Source organism: Dama dama, chromosome 23 (assembly GCF_033118175.1).
Source record: "Dama dama isolate Ldn47 chromosome 23, ASM3311817v1, whole genome shotgun sequence".
Lineage (NCBI taxonomy): Eukaryota > Metazoa > Chordata > Mammalia > Artiodactyla > Cervidae > Dama > Dama dama.
The window spans coordinates 53,778,470-53,785,841 of NC_083703.1; the positions used below are offsets into that span (position 1 = coordinate 53,778,470).

Consider the following 7,372-nt stretch of genomic DNA (forward strand, 5'->3'; position numbering starts at 1 on the left):
TCGTCTCAGCCACCATCATCTCTTCCTGTACCATTGCTATGATCTCTAACTGGCTTTCCTGTTTCAGGCACAGTGAATTTTGGGGAATGTCAGTCAAATCCTACCACTCCTCTGCTCCCCACCCCCACACATATGCACCTCTCTCTCTCTCTTCTTTCCAACCTCTGCTCAAATGTCACTTTATCCAAGGCACCTTTCATACACTACCCTGTATAAAATGTTAGTTCCTCTCTTACCCTGGCATTCCATGAGCTCTTAACCTGGTTAATTTGTTTCTTAAGTACTTATTGTCTTGATGGTCTGTACACAAGTTGGAAAAGAATTTCTAAACACAGAATATTTCAGAAAGGAGTGAGTTAACTAAGAATAAAGATCAGAGATAATGAGGACACTGGAAGCAAAGGGCCAACTTCCTATCAGACCACAGAGAGATAACTGTTAAACAGTGGGCCAGCTCAAGGGAGAGCCATGCTTTCCGTGGGTTAGTAGTCAACTTTTAACAGCTTCAGGAAAAATAAAATTCCTGCTGAAAGGGTGGCAGTAAGTGATTGGTTAGGATAGGTATTTTTACCTAATGTGGGGTCAGGGAGAAGGCCAGTTTAGATCAGGAGTGGGGATGGGAGTCATGGTAAAGGATGGAAAGAGGGTCAGTCGGTTCTGGAGATGACTTTTGTGCTGGGTTCCGCATCTGTGGCATTGGTACAAGGCCTCCCACCTGCAATACTGGTATATGGCTCCCTACATATTACCACCTGACATACCAAGCATATGCAGTCCTCACTTTGCATGGTAGAAAAGGACCATAACAATTACTGAATAAACTGGCAGTGAACTCAGTAATCAATAGGAAATATAATGTTCATTCTATGATGCTTTAAATTTGTTTTCAAAACATTATAAACTGTCAGCTCCTACTACTTGTACTTTGATAAATTAGAAACATTGAGAATTTAACTAATTTATCAATATTTCTTTGTAAAAACATATAAAAAATGCTTGCACTCTACTTACATTCTTCTTGTATAATTTACAACATTGTTGCTGCTGTTCAGTTGCTGTTTGTGTCCAACTCTTTCCTACCCGTGAACTGCAGCATGCCAGACTTTCCTGTCCTTCACTATCTCCTGGAGTTTGCTTAAATTCATGTCCACTGAGTTAGTGATGCCATCAAACCATCTCAGTCTTTGTCACCCCCTTCTCATCCTGCCTTCAATCTTTCCCAGCATCAGGGTTTTCAGCATCAGGGTCTCTTTCAATGAGTCGGTTCTTCCCATCAGGTGGCCAAAGTATTGGAGCTTTAGCTGCAGCATCAGTCTATCCAGTCAAGATTCAGGATTTATTTCCTTTAGGATTGACTGGTTTGATCTCCTTGGTGTCCAAGGGACTCTCAAGAGTCTTCTCCAACACCACAGTTTGAAAGCATCAATTCTTTGGGGCTCAGCCTTCTTAATGGTCCAACTCTCACATCCATACATGACTACTGGAAAAACCATAGCTTTGACTATACGGCCTTTGGAGGCAAAGTGATGTCTCTGCTTTTTAATACACTGTTTGGGTTTGTCATTGAAGGAATGTTACATGGCTCAAAATAGCCTGGAGTTAAAACTCCCCTCCAGGTTCTCCCCACCATGCCATGTAAAACAAAGAACTCTCTCACCCAAAGGAAAAAATAAAAAATGGACATTAAGGTTGATTATGCCCAGCTCCCAGCCAGTCCAGCCTCTGGCCGATCTCCAGAATTCCTTGCCCCAGTCATTTAAGAGATAACTATTCCGAACAACCTTGGAGAAGAACAGGCCCCCTTAAGACAGTAGTTTTCCACATATGTGCCTGTATATACTTACTCTTTTCTTGGATTAGTGCAGCAGCTCACTGATCTGACTGCTGCCCTTTCTCACCTCATTAAAGGTGATCTCTTCCTGTAAAGTGCCGGTCTTGTTCTTTTTCCGAACCTTGCCTTCTATAACTCCCTTACCCTACATTTTTTGGTGCTGAAACCCCAGGAGGTTGAGGTTCCTTGTCATTCTCCATGGCCAGCTCTTCAGAGTGTGAAAGCCTGCCGAGCTCACTTTCCTCCCGGGCTTTCAAGAACTCCTCAAGAGGACGCCCTGTGCCTTCGTGAGCAGTACAAGTCCTGTGGAAGGGCTTTACTGGTTTTCCACGTAACCCAAGGAATATTGGCCTCTCTTTCTCTTCCTCTTTTCTCTACACTTTCTTTTCCACAAGACCAACCAACTCCAGGACAGAGGCCTTTTGCCATTCAACCTCCCTCCACCCACCCAGTAGCCCAGGTAAGCTCGGACAGTACTCTAGGGCGCCATAGACTATCATCCTTTCCGGGTTCCCGGGGAACCCTCCGGCCAAAAGGCCCTTTAGGGAGGTACTTGGGGGATGCCCCTCCCTCCTTCAGAGTCTCTCTCTCTTTGCCCAGTCAAAAGATTAGGTGACGACCTTTTCTCTTGACCGGACAGTCGCTAGCCATTTGCTATGGGGTCAAGTCAATCTGTCCCACAGGACTCTCCCTTGGCCTGTGTAAAATGAAACCTCAAGCCTCTACTCATGACCAATCTCAAGGTTCATAAAGCTCTCACATTCATGTTAACTACGATAAGATTAGGGAAGTGACTCAAGAAAAAGAAGAAAATCCTGCCCTTTTTCTTTCACGGCTTACTGAGGCAGTCCAAAATTACACTAATCTAGATATTTTCACCCCCGCCGGACTTCTGTACCTGTACATGTCCAGTTCATAAGCCAGTCAGCCATTTAAAAAAAAAAAAAAAAAGAATTTACCAATCCTCAAAGTCTAAAACACTCAAGGGTGGATTTTAATAAGATGGGCATACCTCTTTAATGGAAAAATCCAAACCTCTGAAAAGAAAAAGACCAAAGTCTGAGTGTACATTTCTATGACTGGATAATAATTAGATGCTCAGTACACCAAAAACTTAACTAATGAAATTAAATGGGACAAGACATAATTGTTGCCGTCTGGGGAAAAAATTCAGGTAATTATACATTCTCCACCTAAACAAAAGGTCAGGCTGTCCTACACTGTGAAGCCGTCACATGCGCCATTAGCTTAAGCCAGAGGGGTTCTGCCTTCAGTGTTTTGATTCATTTCAAAAGCTACTCTGAGCACCTGGCACCTTCTTCTGCCACATCCTGTACACACTATGCAAGTAATGGACCCCAGGAGTGTACAAACCAATGGAGCAGGTGAGTCCTTTATGAGTAAAGATGCTAAATCTGAAACACATGGTTGGTCCTTTTATCATTTAGAATCTGCAGCTTCTGCCTCCTGTCAGGTGCCTGAAAAGCTACCAGAAGCAAAACTTGCCAACTGAAAGCATTCTTGGAGATGGGTTTAAGTGAAACTGGTCCTCCATCCCTGACATCAATAAAAGTGGAGGTGCTCCAGTATCTTTTGGGGTTGGTTTAGACTCTTGCTCATCCAGGTAGCTGGGTCGTTGAGCAGTGCACCTGGGACAGTGGGCATCACATCTCGTTTACATGTCTATTCTTTTTGTAGGTTTCCCTGTTTCAACAGCTTTGCTGTTGTTTAGTCACTAAGTCATATCAGACTCTGCAACCCCATGTAGCCCACCAGGCTTCTCTGTCCACGGAATTTCCCAGGCAAGAATACTGGAGTGGATTGCCATTTCCTTCTCCAGGGGATCTTCCCCACCCAGGGATTGAACCCACATCTCTTGCATTGGCTGGTGGATTCTTTACTGCTGAGCCACCAGGGAAACCAGTTTTAACAACATTATCTAGATAAAATTTACATACCATAAAATTCACGCATTCTAAGTGGGTCACTAAGTTTTAGTCATTTTGCTGAGTTGTGCAATGAGCTGTTTTTACTTCTAACACACTGACACCAGATACGTGGGTTTTCTCCCCACACCAGTCAGTTCTCCCACTTACTACACACCAATCAGTTCAGTCGCTCCGTCGTGTCAGGCTCTGCGACCTCATGGACAGGAGCCTGCTAGGTCTCCCTGTCCATCACCAACTCCCGGAGCTTACTCAAACTCAAGTCCATTGAGTTGGTGATACCATCCAACCATATCATCCTCTGTCGTCCCCTTCTCCTCCTGCCTTCAATCTTTCTCAGCATTAAGGTCTTTTCAAATGAGTCAGTTCTTAGCATCAGGTGGCCAAAGCATTGGAGTTTCAGCTTCAGCATCAGTCCTTCCAGTGACTATTCAGAACTGATTTCCTTTAGGATTGGCTGGTTTGATCTCCTTGCAGTCCAAGGGACTCTCAAGAGTCTTCTCCAACACCACAGTTCAATAGCATCAATCCTTCGGCGCTCAGCGCCAATAGGGTGTCCTACAAATCAATTCAATTTGTTGGAGTTTGGCGCCTCGCCCGCTCCGCTGGGCCGCAGCTGACCCGCCCTGGCTGCAAGCGCCGCGCTGGCCAGGCCGGCCCGGCCTCCCCGTACCCGCTAGGCCACCCCACCCTCTTCCCCACCCAGCGCGCCTCCCCGCCCCTCCTCCAGCCGCGTGCCCGCCAGCCCTCGCTCCCCAGCGGGCCTGCCTACTTGCAGTGAATGAACGGCTTCTCGGTGGGCGAGCTGTGCTGGCTCTTCTGCTGGCCAGCCTGCCCGAGTCCTGTCGCCGCCAAGCTGGCCTTCCTGCCGCCCGAGCCCACCTCCACAGTGCAGGTGTCGGAGCAGCGCGGCGCCGGAGCGCCCGCTCCGGCCTCTGCCGCTTCCACCCCCGCCGCGGCTCAGCAGTCCGAGGAAAGGGGCGCGGGGCCCGGAGCGTGCAGCCTGCAGCTGAGCAAGCGCGCCGACTGGCAGTACTCGCGGCGCTAGCTGGACGCGATCGAGGTCTTCTCGCGCACTGCGGGGAACAACCGGCTAGGTTGCATGTTCGTGCGCTGCGCGCCCTCCAGCCGCTACAAGCTGCTCTTCTCGCACGGCAACGCTTGGACCTGAGCCAGATGTGCAACTTCTACATCAGTCTGGGCTCGCTCATCAACTGCAACATCTTCTCCTACGACCCACTCCGGCTACGGCAACAGCTCCGGCAAGCCGCTCCAAGAACCTCTTCGCAGACATCGACGCCGCGTGGCAGGCGCTGCGCACCCGGAAAGATCTGCATCAATGAAATGCACAAAAAAGCTGTCTGCCTCCCAGCAACATCTTCTTGCTGTCTGTATCAGCCTGTGATGAGCTAGCTGCTGCAGACACGATCTCTTCCGGATGTGCTCTGGTATCGTACCATCATTGGAGCATGGATTGCCATGTACGGCAGAAGTCCCGAGAACATCATCTTGTATGGTCAGAGCATGGGGACGGCCCCCACGGTAGACCTGGCCTCCAGGTACGAGTGTGCTGCCGTGATTCTCCATTCGCCTCTGATGTTTGGGTGGCGTGTGTCTTTTCCCGACAGCAGGAAAACGTACTACTTTGACGCCTTCCCCAGCATTGACAAGATCTCCAAAGTCACCTCTCCCATGTTAGTTATTCACGGCCCAGAGGATGATGCCATTGACTTCTCCCACAGCCTGGCCATGTACGGGCTCTGTCCCCAGGCCATGGAGCCGCCTGGGGTCGAACGGGCCGGGCATAATGACATAGAGCTTTACGCACAATACCTAGGGAGAATAAAACTTCTCAGGAACTTCCCGACTCCTGAAGACGACGACTTGGTATTACCTCTGTGACTGTGAGCACGAGTCCTCCGTTTACGCACACTTTCCCTGGACGGCGGTCATGGTGTGGGCACCACAAGGAAGCACGCAGCTTTTCCACATCCTCATCAGATAGCAGAGGCTTTCTCGGTCTTTCGTATCCAGAGATCCTACCGATTCACACATCGTGTTAAATGGAATAGTTGTGACTTCCAGCTTCATTGCCTTGCAGGGTGGGAATGAGAGCTGAGTGGGGGAACCACTTTCTCATGCTGTAAAAAAGGATGCTCACACCCCTCTGTCCACCTTACCGGTCAGGTAGGATTCGTTTATGCAGGACTCAACCTCTCTCCACCCATGTTCTCAGTATTTGACCTGCAGCTCTCTTTCAGCCACAGGATTCATGCGTTCAGTCCATTTGTGAAGCTGTGATAGTTTAACTGGAAACCATTGTGATGAAAATTCCTTCTTTCATTTTTATTAACATGCCAATCTTCTCCCCCAAACAAATCAATTAAAGGGTAATTTACTGGAACTATGGTGATTGGCTTCATCAACTGGAACCCTATAAATATAACTGGAATATTCTTAAACAAAATGAAACTTTTTTTTAAGTCTGAATTTATTACAGTAGTCCACAGAGTTTTAATATTTTGATTGTCTGGCTGGTCTAACAAAGAACCTAGCTGACTTTCCTCTTTGTAGGCTTTTTTAAAGTACTGTACATATTTGCAATCACATTGTGCACAGATTCCCATCGAGTAATTTTCTTCTGTCAGGCCACAGCAATGAACTGCAGATTCTTTGCTTGTAAGTGATTAAATACATTATGTTAATATATTTTTATTGCTATGTTTTGCTATCAAAAATTTTTACATTTCCAAGACAAAAAAATGACAAGTTTATGCTTTGAAAATTTTATGTAATTAAAATTTCACAAAACTAATCTTTTTAGTTTAGGAGTTATTTGGGTTTTGACACTGGGGTTGCACCAATAGCATCAGAAATGTAAGATGCTTAATATTGTTACACTACTTCTGTTGGTTGCAGATTTGGGTTTGAGAGTTCTTCAGTTTTATTAAAAAACCACTTTTTCCCCCAAATTTAAAAGCCTTAAATGTACTGTAAGCCTCCGATTGTTGCACAGCTGGGTTGCGGTTGACTGCCAGTTTGTATAGTGTTGCCTGGATGCAACACAGTGGTTGGTCATGGAATAAAGGATGCATGGATCTGAAAAAACAACTTTTGTAGGAGTTTATGCAGACCCCACAGATGCCAGGGCTCAGTCCCACAGACAGTCCTCACGTTAGACGCCAGTCTCAAATCTCAGGTTGTCACCTGTACTTCTCACTGATGAGCTGTACACTGGGGCTTCCTGCAACATCCCCCTCCTCAGGTGTGATAACTCACTAGAGGGATTCAGAGAACGCAGGAAAATACTTACTATGACTGGTTTATGGTAAAGGGTACAACTCAGGAGCAATCGCGTGGGCATAGGGGCAAGGTATGCAGGGGGGCGCTGAGTTCCCATCCTCTCTCTGGGCATGTCACTCTCTCAACACCTTGGTGCTTTCACCAGTCTGGAAGCTCCCTGAGCCTTGTTGGGGTTTTATGGAGCATCCATTACGTAGTTCTGATTGAGTAAATCATTAGCCAGTGGTGATTAACTCACTGTTAGCTCCTCTGTCCTCTCTGGAGGTCAGCATAACCCATTAGTCTTGCTTAC

General features: G+C 47.0%; 1 pseudogene; it reads left to right on the plus strand.

Annotated features, from left to right (window-relative positions):
* Positions 1 to 2,028: 2,028 nt before the first annotated feature.
* LOC133044896 (alpha/beta hydrolase domain-containing protein 17C-like) lies at positions 2,029 to 7,001 on the plus strand (annotated as a pseudogene).
* Positions 7,002 to 7,372: the final 371 nt, after the last annotated feature.